The sequence below is a fragment of the Lygodium microphyllum genome, chromosome 27, assembly GCF_053477565.2.
Source record: "Lygodium microphyllum isolate KBCC chromosome 27, Lygodium_microphyllum_v1.1.10, whole genome shotgun sequence".
NCBI lineage: Eukaryota > Viridiplantae > Streptophyta > Polypodiopsida > Schizaeales > Lygodiaceae > Lygodium > Lygodium microphyllum.
In genome coordinates this window covers 15,782,763-15,800,254 of record NC_141161.1, presented here as the reverse complement: position 1 = coordinate 15,800,254, position 17,492 = coordinate 15,782,763, and the positions used below count along the sequence as shown (strand labels likewise).

General features: G+C 40.7%; 1 protein-coding gene across 4 annotated transcripts in view; it reads right to left on the bottom strand.

The window, feature by feature from the left end:
- Window positions 1-1,018: 1,018 nt before the first annotated feature.
- Window positions 1,019-17,492, bottom strand: part of LOC148012093 (uncharacterized) — a 33,544-nt gene continuing 17,070 nt past the window's right edge. The window contains exon 3 of one of the 4 annotated variants that reach the window (XM_087668996.1): window positions 1,019-1,740. The gene's annotated coding sequence lies outside the window, so the exon portion shown is untranslated. The other 3 variants (XM_087668999.1, XM_087669000.1, XM_087668997.1) reach the window with 3 other exon arrangements.

The window sequence follows — 17,492 nt, the reverse complement described above, 5'->3', positions numbered from 1 at the left end:
TGAAGGATTCCACGGAAGACAACCGCCACAAACACAATCATCGGCACCCAGTCCTCAACATCAAAAAATCACTTTCTTATTTAACAAGGGGATCTACAAAAGAATCTACAATGAGCAGAACAACCCATTCAATAGCATGTTATGGAGAACAAGTAGTTAAACACGCCTCTTCATTAAACTTCAAAAGATTTAACACAAATGAACAACCACTCTAACAATAATGTCTCTCACAAAAGTTCAAGAAGAGGAAGCCTCCTGAGAAAACCCCCCTGCTATCAACACAACAGTGTCTACCTCAACCAAAACAGATACCGCTGCCTCCTTAAGTACAACAAACAGTGCTAGCCCACACAACATATACGAGCCAATTGTAAAGCGACAATGTAGGGACTTGAGAACAAACACTTTATCTGTAGCATAACATGCAAGAGGAATGACAAAGTATAAATAGGCCACACTACAAACATCAAAAGAAGAGCACAAAACAAGAAAGATCTGTCCAAAATATGAAAAATAAGGCATTCAAATGTATCATCCCTGAAACAACAATCTTCTGAGCAAGATAGAAGCAACAACAAATAGCATACAAAAGGCACCTGAAGTGTCCCACAGTCCAACACAGTGCCCTCTTTCATGGAGGAACACTATTTAAGCCTGCTTGACTCCACACATCTTCGAAGTCCTTTGTTTCTGCTAATAGTACTCCTAAGTGGACTGTAGCTCAGATCCCTATGTGTTTTGTTTGTCCTATGTGCCTTTGAGGTGTCCTAGAGGGCATTAATGCAACTTTCTTTCTTTCTCTGAGAGAACTATGTAGAACCTATAGATTGGCAAAATTTGACTATGAACCAAGGATCCTAAAATCACGTATAAATCAGCTCTAAACAGGCTGTTGACTCTCTGCCACTGATAACCTAAATTTTCCTCTGTATCTTATCCTCCAAAGACTCCACTCTGTTGAAGGCTCCACCTTTAATCAAATGGTCAGCTTGAGGCAGGCTTTGCTTTACTGACGTCCCACTTTCCTATCTCTCTGCATGTTCGGGCCATAAACCACTGACAAGCCCAAACAACCATTCAGCTGAGCCAAGACCATAAAGCTCTCCCTAAAACATTGATGCCCCATTCTTGTACAAAAAGAGACTCATTTTGCTAAGCCAATGCAAACTTGTGCTTGTGTATCTGCAGCACCAATGGTCTATGCTAGTAAACTCTTCCCACATCTTGAGATGCAAACCTGCTGAAAAGTGATGCTCCTCAACCATGAGGAAATCTACAAAAACCCCAACTATGGCTGGACAGAGACTGTGGTTGCTAAGCAAAGCTGTGCAATGCAATGCACACTTTGGGCACAAACAGGAAGCCAGAAGAAATTAGCAATTTGTATTATACAACAGTCTCACATCAAAGTAGGTACAGTATAATGCCTTGGAGCACAAAAAAATTTGATAGTGCATTTTCTCATTATTCCCAACGCATGGATACTTACAGGAGCATATATGTCTTACTACGCCTACAGATGAAAGCTTCCTCCAATGTCAATATCAACCATTCAAAGGAAGTAACTACTGCCATTTTAATTCACCCATGCTCTATGAAGTGTACCTTTAATCAACATATTGTATACCACTTTGTAAACAGTCCAAATGATTTTGACTGCAACAACCGCTTTCACTTGATTAGTGTTGTCCAAGGTATCTACCTGTTTGAAACGCTCACCCAAAACTTCCAGTCTGCAAACTGAGGAGCAATCTGTATTAGTCAGTGGTAAACCAGCACAGCCAAGACTCAGCACTCGCACCCATGAAAGCCCCCACTGGGAACAGCTCCCACTAGCCAGGTGCTTTGTTTGATATACACAAGTTCCATACATTAAGTGAAATATAAATGTCGTATTGATGCTTCCAGGTGCATATGCATCTTTGACATACACTGTACCTATCATTTTGCTTTAAAGGCACTGTACAGCTAACACTCATACTCGTGCAGCCACCAGTGGGGACTGAATTCCCACCTATTTGTGAGGAGCTTTCTGGATGCATGGTTTAAAACAACTGAAGCGTCAGAAGCTTCCAGGTTCATGTCATTTTCGATGTTAATCTTATATGCATACCTGATGCACCCTTGTATTTGACTATATAACCCTGGGCCTTATCTAACTGCATCTTAGGATTTTGCCAATCCACCTCCACTATTAGAAGGCTTGAATCAAGTCTGTTCAACCTTCACCACTTCACTTAGAATTCAGATTCATACTACCGTGAAATTTGAGTGTTACAGGACCAACTCGTGAATAGCAACTAACGTTTCTCCAGGATAAAGAAGAGCATGGGATCTTTGAACAATGCTGTAACAGCAGGATCAGATTAGCTCTAATGGCAACAACAACAAATAGATAGTGCATACCATATTTTTCTTAAGAAAATGACCACTTTGATGAAAGCAAAACTATTTGGTTTTAGACACAAGAATATCAGAGGCAGTTCTTGCTTTGCTGAATCAAGGAACAACTTACAATATCAGGGTAAGTCGTAGCACAATTTCCATACCTGATTTGCTAACCGACAGCTTACTTGACAGCTTACTTCCTAATGACTAGTTATATTTTAAGCTTAAAAACAGAGGGAAAACCCTGAAAGCAATTCCAATTGCTAAAGTAGCAATTCCCCCCCCCCCCCCCGGGTCAAAAAAAAACACACTTAATGGACATCTCTGAGAGACAGCAATCACAAGGATGAATTATACACAAGTGTCAACAGAGATTCCTGTAAAAACTGTCTTAACTATAAACTTTCCAGATTTTACACAAAGCCCAAAATCTGACCCATGCTGAAACTCTGGATATGAATGTGTGAGTTTTCCCAGAAATCCGGAAGTTCTTTTCCAGTACCCTCACAATCTGTGGAGGAGAACAGGTGATATCAGCCACAACCATTGGCATTGTCTCTCTTGAAAATGCATCTATGACAGCAGGATAAGGCTAAACATCTTCACACAAATAAATCTTTCAGTACAGCATGAAGACCAGATTTACACTATCTCAATGGCTTAGAAATAGCCAGAACTGATTAAATGTTGCTGTATACATGGAGATAGGACAAGGATCCTGTGAGCTTTTGCTGCCATACCCTGGTGTATAGGAAAAGGTCAAGAGTATACCCACGTTCCACCTGGTAGTAAGGGCCACAAACCTGCTGACCCCTCTTAAGATATGTGCAAGGTAAGTTCAGAAGAGGAAAAGGGGGAACACTGAGCTGCCATCCCTAAATTTCTACTAGAGAATAACAAGGTTAGCCCTTATAGATTGTACAGGTTGGACTATCCTGATAAAACATAATTTTTTCCCGGAGAAAAGAATTTTCTGTTTATAAAACCTCAGAGAAAATCCCTGTAAAGTGAAATACAAATACAAAGATCCCTGTAGAAGGAAATTAGTGAACAACCAATCTAGTGGGCTATAGTGCCAGACCATATGATATAATGTGTCCATCACCGAAATATCATCAATGCCTTTAGTGGTGTGGGCACCATGCCAATTCTACCCAGCCAATCATCTTCAAGATCTGCAGCAAAAGTCCTCCATGTTTAGGATTTGGGATTCCATCTCCTCTCAGTCTATGGCCTTTGCTGTCTTGATACCTAGGTTATCTTCACCAAGCAAGTCATCTTTGTAGGGCATGCTACATTGAGAGCCATCGGCCGAAACATCATCCTTGTTCAAATGATCCTGCAACATCTGCAGTGTGTTAGTGTAACTTATCACATAGCTTTGGGCAGATTGTTGGAAGTATGGGCTTCCCCAGCTTCACTCCTATTCTTTTGAGCAAGGTCCTCCTCAAAATATCCCCATTGCCTTACAACATTAGGCTATCATCCATACCACAAGTTCTTAACCATTCCCAACCACCTCCTCTCATGGTTTCATCAAACCCCCTATCCCTTTCAGAGAGGGATACCAACATCAGTGATGCTGCCATGGATTCCCTCACCCTTCTATCAATCTCAAAGGGGGGTTTCCAGGATCATGAGAAGCTCTTTCAAGGATTCTCATCTTCACATGGCCTTATCTTGTGCAGTGACTACTTTCCCTTTTCTCAGAGCCACCCTTCCTCACTACTAGCTTGCCCATCTCCATAGTTGCCAAGAAAAATAAGGTTAGGAAACCCATTTCATACCTAGGCATTTCATAAACGTATGCTACACCTATTTTAAACTTTCACAAATGCCATACCCTATTTTCTATGTTACATGAGTCATACATTATATGTATATAAAGCTTTTATACTTTTTTATACCTTGAATGAAACCCGTTTCTAACATTTTACAAAACTTGTATGAAACCTATGAAACCCACTTAATACCTCCCGTTTTGGAAACATTTGGCAACTTTGCCCATCCCATGCCTTAAGCCCCTGATTTTCATCTCTAGCACAACTACTTTTTGGCACCATCAATGACTCCTTGCTACTATCATCTCTTCCCAACTAGCACATACAATATAACCCATTTGATGCCTCTCCACTCCCATTGGTATTTTCTTGCTATCCGTATCATCCAGTTTTCATCTAAAGAGAAGCTCATGCTACTTTGGCTAGTTTTCTTCATTGACAAGTTACAAACTTCAGTGACATTAAATGTTCTAATCTTTGGTTGAGTTTTCCACTTTTTCTGCCTTTGGCCACACCCAAGTGAGAGGTCATGTGTTACTGTGCCTTCTTTTGTGATCATCTCCCGCTTGTGAGTCTCAAACCAAGTCAAATGAGGACATTAGGAGTTCCAACACCATCTTTATCCACTACCCTTCCTTGTGTGATGGTTGCCTTCATTTAAAGGGCAATCTTTGCCCTATGCCACATTCATTAGCAGCCTGTGTGGTACAATAGCAGTTGTTCCCTCTCTCCTACTACTATTCATAGACATTCCTACCTTGGGACACAACTTCCCCCAATTGGGTTGGCAATTATAGATTGTTGTTATCATATGATACTTATCAACCAGCAGCATATCACACCAACCGCTAGTTTTTAGGTGTCTTTAGTTAGCAAGTCGGCTTATGTAGTGCCATTATACAATGCCCAATATTTCACCTCTCCTCAAGATGCACCAATATTCTCTTGCTTTCAGCTTGACTAAGAAATGGGAGCCAATCCCAAGGACAACACACAGCCGCCATGTGATGACTACATATCCAAGTCTCTAGCTTAGTCAAAATCAAAATATGCCTAGAAAGTTAGCCGAACTACAAGTCACCAGAGTAAGTAAATTGAATATACCTCAATAGATGGATACAAGTATTCCAATGAGATTTGCTTAGGTGCATTGAAGCATTGGCTTAAAATGGAGATAGGATAGGAGAGATCCAAACGGGTGTGACTAAGACATTGCAATTTCCCAACCATGTGACACTAGTTATGCTCATCAAAAGGAGGGGTTGAGCTAAAAATTCATACATCTTGATTAGCTCCTTGAAACAACTCCAAAACAATGAATTACCAAAGTTTCATTAATGGGGAGCAATTCTAGAGAGTTTTTGTGTCCCACATGCAAAACCCTAATTTGGGAGGATCTTTCCACATCTATAAATAGACAAGCTGCCCACCATTCAGCCCCATCCTTTTGTGCAAGTTTCTCACCCTTGTGTGCAGATTTCAGTCGTCAACCTTCCAAACAGGGGTGTCACTGATGACATTTTGACAGACATTAAGGGCTTAGATATTGGTCATGCAATATGGGAGAAGTTGAAAACTAACTATGAGATCACTACACCTATTAATCAGGTGCATTTAATGCGCAAGTTGGTGAATATGCGACTCGATGAGTCCAAGCCTACAGCTGATCGCTTGAGTGCATTTACTCGTATATTAAATCAGCTCAAGAATGCTAATTTGGATTTTGATGATAAGTTGAGGGCGATATTTCTGATCATGGCACTACCTGATTCCTGGGAAACCTTTGTAGTTTCCTTCAGTAATAACCCCAATCTCTCATATGATGGTGTGAGGGGTTCAATCCTGAATGAAGAAATTAGACATAAGTCTAGTGGAGAAGACAACAACTCAGCTTACAATGTTAGAGGCAGGGCTGAAAAGAAAAATGCAAATACTAGACAGAGAAGTAGAAGCAAGAGCAAAGGAAAGGAAAAGAGTGATATTACTTGCTATCAGTGTGGTTGGAAGGGTCACAAAAAGCCTGATTGCAAGTACTACAAGAAGGAACAAGAGAGAAAGAATAATGTAGGAGACAAAAAGAAGAAAGAGGATAGGACAAATGTATCTGAGGCAGTCAAAGGCAAGGAAAAGGCCAATGTGGCCTCCTGTGTAGTCATAGAGAAGCTCTCGGATGCAGAGGCTGATGTACTATGTGCAATAGATTATGATACCCTTGAATGTCACATGCAAGATATGCAGATTACCAAGGCTGATGTGATTGATGCACTTTTGTCAATTGATGATGGTATCACTCAAACTTGGATTGTAGACTCTGATGCCTCTTTCCATGTAACTCCTTGCTTAGTGTGTTTTGCTATGTTCAATACAGGCAATTATGGAAAAGTATATCTTGGAAATAGTTGCAAGCTGTAGCATTGATGGAATAGACGTTGTACACTTGTCTTTGGATAATGGGTAAGAGCTTGTGTTGAAAGATGTTAGATATGTGACTAACATCAAGAAGAGTTTACTATCTGTTGGTCAGCTTGACTTGCATAATTATACTATATTGTTTGGTGGTGGTTTGAGGAAATTGAAAAAGAGTTCCATGCCGATTGCAAAAGGAACCAAGAAGGACACTTTGTATTGTCTGCACTGTACGACACGTACTCTATGGCGGCCTTCTTCCACGGACGGGCACTTGTCAAATACCCATTGTCCTTGGTTTATTGAAAAGCTTCTTTCTTGCTTACATAATATCCTTTAGGATCTCACACGGTGTTGTTTCGTGGCGCTCTATTATTAGCACTTTGCTCCACGTGCTCATTCTCTTTAATTATCCCTTTCTTCATTTCATAATTTTGCTTATCCTCTTCTTTATATATTAATATTTTTTCCAGTTTCTCTTGTAACTTCCCTTGCTCTCAATCCTCCTCAAATGGTTAATGTGTATAATGGGTTTGATTCTCAAGCAACTAAACATTTGGAGTCGTGGTTTTTAAAACTTTTCGTGCATTTGTGACCACTCAAATAGGTAGAAAGCTGAAATGCTTGAGAACTAATAATGGGGGTAAGTTCACATCTACTAAGTTTTAGTCTTTTTGTGACTTGCATGGAATCAAGAGGGAGCTTACAGCTCCTTCCAGCCCTTCTTCAAATGGGGTGGCGGAAAGATACAATAGGACTTTATGTGAAAGAGTGTAATGCATGCTGTCCACTGCTAATCTCCCTCATGAATTTTGGGGAGAGGCACTTAAAACCACGGTTCACATTTGCAACCACTCTCCAAACAGGTCCTTAAATAATGGCATCCCTAAGGAGGTTTGGTCTGGCAAATCAGCCTCATATGACCATTTACGAATATTCGGTTGCGATGCTTTTGTGCATGTTAGAGATGAGCTGAGGAGTAAACTTGACCCGAAATCCACCAAAGGCATTTTCATGGGCTATGGTGATAAGGGTGAATTTGGCTATAGAGTGTGGTTACCACAGTCCAAGAAAATTGTTCACAGTCGTAACTGTGCCCCATGGGAAGAATGAAAAGGAATGGGTAAATCCAACACATCACAAAAGAAACAAGCTATCCCAACCACTCGAGGGTGTCAATGACGAGGAAAGGGGTGATGAAGTAAGGTGAGGTGGTGAAGAACTGCTAGTGGTAACAACTCAAGATCTACCTAGAGCATCAATGGGGAGGGCAAGGACTTCCAATATTACCATCAAGGAAGTAAATGAAGAGGAAGAACCAACTATGGAAGCAAAGATTGAAAAGGCAACAATCCATGCCGCTCTCCCATAAAAAGGGACCGAATCGCCAATTCTCAGTTATCCAAACCCCTTCACACTACCAAGGTAAAAATTTCAAAACCTTGATTAACTGTGGAAGTACGCATTCTTTTATTTCTCCTGCTTATGCAAGAAAGCTAGGAATAACCACAATAGTTGCACCCACTTTACTTGTGGAATCTCCAGGAAAGATTTGGGGAATGCAGAGCATATATTCAGCATGAGAATTTGCACGGATAGAATGCAGAAATTGTTGTTCTTATCTCAAGATAAGTACATTGAAAAGGTACTGGACAAATTTAACACAACTGAAGCTAAGCCTCTTGGGGTACCCATACCTCCACATCTTAAGCTTAGCAAAGCCAGCATCCCAAAAGATGACATGGAAGCCAATGCTATGAAGGGAGTCCCTTCTGCATCATCTTGTGGCTCTCTTATGTATGCTATGGTCGCTACTTATCCAAACATTGCTCATGCAGTGGGAGTTGTCAGCAGGTTTATGTCAAATCTTGGCAAAACACATTGGGAGGCTGTCAACTGTATTCTTCAATATATAAAGGATACACAAAGAAAATGTATTTGCTATGGGTAGGGTGCACTCAGCCTACAGGGTTATTGTGATGCAAACATGGTAGATGACTTGGACACTCGCATGTCCACTAGCGGGTATGTCTTTACAATTGCTCGTGGGGCCATTTCTTGGTGCTCCAAGTTGCAGAACATCATGGCACTGAGTACTACTGAAGCTGAATACATATCAGCTACCGAAGCTTCTAAGGAAGCTATATGGTTGAGCAAACTTGCAGAGGATCTCGGCTTGTCTATGAGTACTCCAGTGTTGGGATGTGATAGCCAGAGTATTGTGTATCTGGCTAAGAATGCCATGTATCATTCATGCACAAAGCATATAAATGTGCGATATCACTTTATCAGACAAATTCTCGAAGATGGTCTAATCATATTGACCAAGATCAAAGCACAGGACAATCCTGCAGATGTTCTCAGCATTGCATACAACTAGTGGGAGTTGGTTAAAGTTCCACTTTGGACCTTTAAGAAGGAGGTCGTTGGGATGTAAAAGGTCTTTTATTCACCTCCGTGTATTGTACATATGTAGTATTATGTTGTACATGTGAATGCACCCTTACGTGTCCTAAGTATAAATACATTTTATTCTTTGTGTACCAAAACATTGTTGGTACACCCAAATCAGATCGTACTCTCTCTCTCTATGTTACTCTCACTCACCTGCACACTTCTACTGCAAATCTTCACACTTCCTTTACATGCACCCTCACAACTATTTGTACACGTGTATTATTATGTTGTATATGTGAATGCACCCTTACGTGCCCTAAGTATAAATACATTTTATTCTGTATACCAACAGGCTAGTTCTAGATGCAAGAGAGTCTCTCACCTATGATGAGGCTATGCACAGGGGTGATAGTCACTATTGGACGAGGGCTATGCAGTCTAAGATTGACTCATTGCATAAGAATCATACGTGGGATTTGATTTCATTGCCTAGTGGCAAGAGGGCTTTGCCTTGCAAGTGGATGTATTAGTTGAAAAGTAAAGGGTTTTAAACAGGAGCATGGTGTTGACTTTGATGAGGTCTTCTCTCTTGTGGTTAAGATGACCACGCTTCGCTTAGTCTTGGCTTTGGCTCCACGGCTTGACTTGGACTTATATCAGTTGGATGTCAAGACGGCTTTCCTAAATGGGGACTTATATGATGAGATATACATGGAGTAGCCTAAGGGCTTTGCAAAGCCTAGCAAGGAACACTTACTGTGCAGATTGAGGAAGAGTCTTTATGGCTTGAAGCATGCACCTAGGGAACGGTACCACAAATTTGATGCATTCATGCAATCACAAGGCTACACCCGTAGTGCTATGGATTCGTGCTTGTATAGAAGAAAGCTCGTAATGGTTCATTACTGATTTTGGTACTCTATGTGGATGACATGCTTTTAACAAGGAAAGCTCATGATGAGCTAAATGCTCTTAAGGTTCAGCTCAAGAAGAGCTTTGAGATAAAAGATCTGGGACAGACCTCTCATATACTTGGTAACTGCATTACACGTAACAGGTCTCAGGGACTACTCTATCTTTCATACAAGCATACCCATAAAGTCCTTGAGCGCCTCTGTATGTAGGATGTGAAGCCTATTGACTATCCATTGCCAACTCATGTGAAGGTATCACAAGCCGATTGTCTGCAAACCAATGAGCAAAGGGCCGAGACGGCCAAGATTCCCTATGCATCTACAGTGGGGAGTCTTATGTATGCCTTGATAGCCACTTGTCCAAATATTGTATTTGCAGTTGATGTTGTGACACGTTATATAGCTACACCTAACAAGAGGCATTGGGAGGATGCATAGAAGGGTATCATGAAATACCTAAACGGCATTGCTGATATGTGCATATGTTATGGCAGCCGGGATACAGGAGTCGTGGGATACACTGACTCTGACTACACATGACATGCAAATAGTAGAAAGTCTACTTTGAGCTATGTGTTCACTTTTGCTGGAAGTATTGTTTCATGGATGTCCAAGGTGCAGAAATGCACGGCCCTTTCTACTACAAAGGCCAAGTATATTGTAGCCACTGGGGCTTGCAAGGAGGCCATTTGGTTGGGTCATTTGGTTGTTGACCTTGGTATCGCAGATGCTATCCCTATACTACATTCGGATTTTATGAGTGCTATCCAGTTAGCCAAGAATCCAATCTTCCATGCGAAGATGAAACACATTGAGGTGAGGTATCACTTCATTCGTGAGGTCATTGAGGACAAGTCTGTTGACCTTGTCAAGATCTCAACTGACCAAAATCCTGCAAACTTGCTCATGAAAAGCCTCTCTACAGAGCGCTTTGCCTTCCTTAGAAGGTTGATGAGCGTTGGATGAGATGACATCTTTCCTCATCCTGTTGTATCTATGTATATGTTATACTGTCTTTTCTTTCTTTCTTTTCACTCATCACACTAAGGCAGTTCACCTTTAAGTGGGAGGTGGTTGGGGGTAAAGGCATCTCTACCCAAGCGGCAGGCGCCCATCACTGTCACTTCATTCTTTATTATTTCAATGACATTTGAATAAAGGGAAGGCCGGTCACACATTGTGACTCTTGGAGTTTTCATATTCTGTGTCTCTCTCTCTCTTGCTCTTGCTCCTTCCACCATAGCTCTTGCTCCCACTCATGCTTCCACTTCAAGGCCACCTCCCTTCAAAGAGATCTGTCTCTAAAGCCGCATAGGTGTAGTGTGCTTCAAGCAAGCTAAAGACAAATAATCATTATGCTTAGAGCCTTATGCCATCATGGCCACATCAGCACAATGTGCTTTGAGCAAGTCAAAGACAAATAATTGAGATGCTAAGGTCCTGTTTACAATGAGTATGTCACTCGCTTTCTCCTTGCTCATTAGCAAACCAAGATCCGTACTTGTCAAAAATAGGTGCTTTCCCGCTCCATTAGTCATCGAATGCCTTAACTGTTTCAATTTCATGAGGCTCAAGATGCCTCTCTCATATCGGCCATGCCAATAAAATGTGCTTTGGGCAAGTAAAGACAAATAACCATTATGATGAGGCCTGGGAACAAGCTTTAGAATCTCTTCCATAAACCTGTTGATCACATGGCCTCAGCTATCAATACAAGAAGCAATAGTAGTCTTTACATTGGATGCTCTTTTTGGAACTTTCAATCTCTTTTCAAACATCAGCAAGTCCTCATTTGTCACTACTCACACTAGCACATGCTTAGAATAATTATTGTGCTTATCAAGAAAGTCAAAACAAGTTGTATCTACATTTCCCATTAGCTCTCATAATATTGGGCATTGTCACCATAATTTTGTGTGTCACTTGGGATTATGATTAATGTCTTTATGTTTGGCTTATACTTTCATAAAGGAATTTGGATTATGTGAAGTTTTCTTGCAAGACATAAATGATACTTATTTGTTCATTTGTTGTTCTATTCGTCAAACTGATTCACCTACATATACACAAGCAAAGGCATCAACAACACATGCTTGCAAGATAATGCACATGAGCTTCTTCATGATGGTTGACATTAAGCTCATCATCATATATAGGTGTCTTGTTAACTTTTTCTCTCCCTTGGGTGCTCAATGTTATTTGTGTGCCTTGCCCCTACCCTTATATGCTTAATGTTATACATATTGGTGACATTAAGAACATCATGTATCAATGTCAAATGATCTTGCAAGAATGAATACATGATACAAACATATAATCATATTTGAAACTATTTTGCCCCATTTGGCTTGGTTTTCTTATCTTGCTTGAAAAAAGAGAGAACTCATATTAATTAGCATAAAACATAGCATGATCTCAAGTTGTTTTAATGCTTTCCCTTGCAATCATTAACATCTTTGGCATAACATACAAGTGTCAAGTTGGACTACATTTTGATTTCTTTCAACTCAATGGCACTCATTGATTTTGACTCATAACTATATGTCAACATAAATGGGCTATACCCAGTAGTCAGATACGTAACTTTGTTATATGCAAACTCAATGTGTGGAAGACAATTGCCTATGGGAGACATATGCAAGCCACATATCCTCTATGATTTAATTTATCCTCTCGGACTATCTATTAGTCTCAAGATTCTCCAAGGTTTCTAGAAGACCTTGTGCCAGAGATGGCCAATGAACTTTAGGATCACGATCGTTGACTATTTCTACAAGCAAACCATAACACTTATAGAGATGCTTCACAAAGAGACTAGCCAACTCATGGCTTTTAACAACCATCTTTGATAGAATGAATCAAGCCATCTTCATCAATTAGTCAACCATGATCCAAATTTTGCCATGACCTTAATTTGTATAGGGCAATCCCACTACAAATCCATGGAGACCTATCTCACTCTTAATCAAAAATTTGTAAAGAATATAATGCCCACACATATTTAAGTTTCATCCGACTTTAACAAGCTCACACTATAAGCACTAGTGCACATAAGAATTAACCAAAGTTTTCATGTGCAGCCGATAAAAATACAAGCTAGCCAAGACCAACATCAAGTATATGCCAAGGTATTCCCTTTACAGTAGTATAACATGTTGGGCATCAATGAGCTTATGGCTCTCAAAAGCAATAGGTTGATCATCTTGATATAAGACAACACCTATAGAAAAACCATTGGCATCTATATGAATCTCATAAGGTTTATTTGAATCAACAACATTGGTGCAGGTCATAACCAGATGTTTCAATGTTTGGAAACATCGATCAAATCCACTAGTCCAAACAATGGCTAGACTAACATGCATTTTCTTGCTCCAATGTTACATCCTTCAGCATTAGGATGGGCACCTGTAACATTGGTAACGACCTTGGGTCCTTTTGCACTTTGACCCAAGGTTGTGACCAATATTGCAGGTGTCCATCTGGATGTCCAAAGATGTAACAATACGAGCAAACAAAGCATTTAGAACCATCCTGGATAAAGTCCTACAGAAGGACCCACAAATCCCACGTATTCTACTAATAGCAACAAGGTAATAGGTTTTAGGAGGTGGTCTAGAAGTAGAAGACTCGACAAATGGGTTAACACTAGAAAGCAAATTTTTCATAGGAAATATAAGCTCAAAAAGAGCCTCACAACAAACGGATTAGTGAAGGATTAGTTTTTCCGACCTCGAAAGCCAAGTAGGCCTAGATGTCATGATGAGAGCGCATGAGATTTTGAGCCAAACCATGGGTGGCTTTTCTAGGGGGGGAAAAAAAAAAGCTTAAATTAATATCTTATAATCTTATTTTTGCATTGTCAACATAAGATTTGCCCTTAGCCTAGTGGTATGCCCAAGGGCCCATATACAAGAGTATTAGCAAATATGTCAGCTCATGTGTGAGTTTGAGCTACAGAGGCTTGGACACATTATTTAGGTTATTTAGGCATTTTTTATTGTGTCATTTTATGGTCATATTTGGCATTTATTGCTGGCCGACCTGACATATTTTATGGCATTATTAGTGCCTATTTATTCAGGGCTCCTCCTCCTCAGTTGGTCAGTTCACCACCTGGAGTTCCCGAGGAGAGAGGAGCCGGTGCTAGTGCCCACGCAGCCAGTGACTCACTGTTGTCTATGACAGTCTCGTGTCTGATATATGGATTCCATTTCCTGAGCATACATCTGATTTCTCATCTGTATTGTGTTCTTTCTTTCCCTTTCTCTTTTGTCTTGTGTTTCAGCAGTTTATTACAGCTTATGTTTACGCTTCCATTGCTGCGCCACTTCTAACATGGTATCAGATATCAAGATTTGTGCTCCTGCTATGTTTTCTTCCTAATTTCAGGACTGTTTTCACCCTTGCTGATCAGGTGACTGCTGCTCCATACAGGCGGCCTATTTTACCTACGTTTTCTGCAAATCTGCCATCGCTTGCTGTCTGCAGCCCCTTTGCTGCCTGCATTTTCAGTTTTCGGGCTGTTGTGACAGTTTTTCAGCCTATTTATGGCAGTACTCAGCCTGTGTTTTGGTGTTCCTGCCTCCTTCCTAATTGGGTGACTGTACCTTCATGCCGTTTTGGTTGTTTTTGGCAGTTTTTGACTGATTTTTTGACTTTTTGTAGCAGCTTTTGTCTTCTTTTGGTCAGATTTTGGGTTATACTGTATGTGAACTCTTCTTTTTTGCAGTCTGTGCTTGTGTTTTGGCTGTGTTCCCTCTCCAAATACCTTCTCTTCTCTACTTCTCTTCTAAATCCTCTACAGATGACTCCTCCATGCACATCCACTGATGACGAGCTCCATGGAGGTTCAGGTGAGGCTCTTACAGCTTTAGAGAGGGGTTTGAAGACAAAGAAGTCGAAGGCCCAATGTTACCACTGTGGCGAGAAGGGCCATTGACAAAAGGATTGCAAAGAGTTAGCAGCTTCCAAGAAGAAAAAAAGAGTAGAAGAAGAAGCAGGTGTTGGGATAAAGGCCTATTTAACCTTCCGTGTATAGTACACGCACATTATTTAGCTGTACATGTGAATGCACCCTTTACATGCCCTAAGTATAAATACATTTTATTCTTTGTGTACCAACACATGGTTGGTACACTCATATCGAATCGTACTTTCACTCTACTCTCTCTCTCTCCAGCCTCCACACTCTCACGCTCACTCCTCTCGAACTTCTGTCACTCTCAGTTGAGCTTCAACAACTGGTACCAGAGCACAAGTTGTGTTGAATGCTCCAGCAGTCATACAGGAGTCGGACGTTTAGCAGGCAGAGTCAGAGGTGCAACGGACTGCACAACATGTGGCACCAAGCATCACAGCGACAAACGTCAGCAAGCGTGACCTGTAGGTCACGCAACCACTAGGTGTGCAGGTGACTCGGCAGACAGTCGACGGGACCAGTCAACATGCAGGCATGATGGCACGATGGGTCCAACGGGCAGGCGCACGCTCACGTGACGGGCTAGCAACAACAGCCGTTAGTCACGCAACGGTCAACGAACCCCCCCTCCCCCAATCAGTTGTTTTTAAATCAAAAATTTTTATTTTAATATTTTCAATTACCACTTGCCTTGGTGGGAGTTCACGCGCTGGAGGCACAAATCTCAAATTTGTGAAAACTGAAGCTCAAAAATTTGGGGCTTTTCCCAGATTTGACGTCGTTTATGCCTGGTAGTGTTTTTCAAGTCAGAAATTGCAAACATTACATGTGGTAACCTCAATTAATTTGGAGATTTTGCCAACTTAGTCAAAATTTTGCTCTTTTGAGTAAAATTTTTATTTTAATATTTTCAATTACCACTTGCCTTGGTGGGAGTTCACGCGCTGGAGGCACAAATCTCAAATTTGTGAAAACTGAAGCTCAAAAATTTGGGGCTTTTCCCAGATTTGACGTCGTTTATGCCTGGTAGTGTTTTTCAAGTCAGAAATTGCAAACATTACATGTGGTAACCTCAATTAATTTGGAGATTTTGCCAACTTAGTCAAAATTTTGCTCTTTTGAGTAAAATTTCTTGACATTGGATCACAGAAAATTGGGGCTTTTCATGTATTGATAAAATACTACTCAGCTAGGTCAAATTGGCTGACATTTAAGCAATTTTGGACCTGAAATTTTGGGGGTTTGTGCAAAATTTGGTAAATTTCTGCATTTTTTGCCTGTGTGGCAGCTGGTTCATGTACTAAAAGCAGAGATTTATTTCTGGTTGAGAAAGAACAGCAATGTGTTTGTTGGTTCAGCTTGTGCTTTTGCATTTCAAGGGCATTTAATCTTGTATTCATGATAAAATGGCTGCAACTTCTTCCAGTTCAAACATCAAGAGTTTGATGGAAATCAAACGATTTGATGGTCATGGCTTTGACCTTTGAAAAGACCGTATGCAAGGCATTTTGTTCCTAAAGGATTGTGAGGATCTTACATTAAGATGGGTGTCACTAATGACATCTTGACAGACATTAAGGGTTTAGATACAGGTTATGCAATATGGGAGAAGCTGAAAACTACCTATGAGATCACCACACCTGTAAATCAAGTGCATTTAATGCGCAAGTTGGTGAATATGCAATTGGATAAGTCAAAGCATGCAACTGAGCACTTGAGTGCATTTACTGGGATTCTAAATTAGCTCAAGGATGCAAATTTAGACTTTGATGATAAGTTGAGGGTGATATTTTTCATCATGACATTGCCTGACTCTTGGGAGACCTTGGTGGTTTTTCTCAACAATAACCCCAATCTCTCATATGATGGAGTGAGGGATTCAATCTTGAATGAAAAAATTAGACATATGTCTAGTGGAGAAGGCAGTAACTCAGCTTATAATGTAAGAGGCAAGGCTGAAAAGAAAAATGCAAATGCGGGACAAAGAAGTAGGAGCAAGAGCAAAGGAAAGTAAAAAGAGTGGCATTACTTGCTATCACTGTGGTCGAAAGGGCCACAAGAAACCTGATTGCAAGTATTACAAGAAGGAACAAGAGAGAAAGAAGAACGCAGGAGATAAGAAAAAGGAGGAGGTTAAGACAGATGCATCTGAGGCAGTCAAAGACAAGGAAAAGGCCAATGCGGCCTCTAGTGTGGTCATGGAGGAGCTTTCAGATACAGAGCCTGATGTATTATGTGCAGTTGATTATGATGCCCTTGTATGTCACATGCAGGATATGCAAATTACCAAGGCTGATGTGATTGATGCACTTTTGTCAGTTGATGATGGTGTCACTCAGACTTGGAATGTAGACTCTGGTGCCTCTTTCCATGTAACTCCTTGCTTGGAGTGTTTTGCTATGTTCAATGCAAGCAATTATGGAAAGGTGTATCTTGGAAATAACCATGCTTGCAGCAATGATGGGATTGGCACTATACACTTGTCTTTAGACAATGGGCAAGAGCTTGTGTTGAAAGATGTCAGATATGTGCATTAAAAAGAGTTTACTATCTGTTTGTCAGCTTGACTTGCATGGTTACACTACACTATTTGGTGGTGGTTTGTAGAAAGTGAAAAAGGGTTCCATGCTGATTGCAAAAGGAACCAAGAAGGGCACTTTGTATTGTTTGCACTGTAAAGCCTTG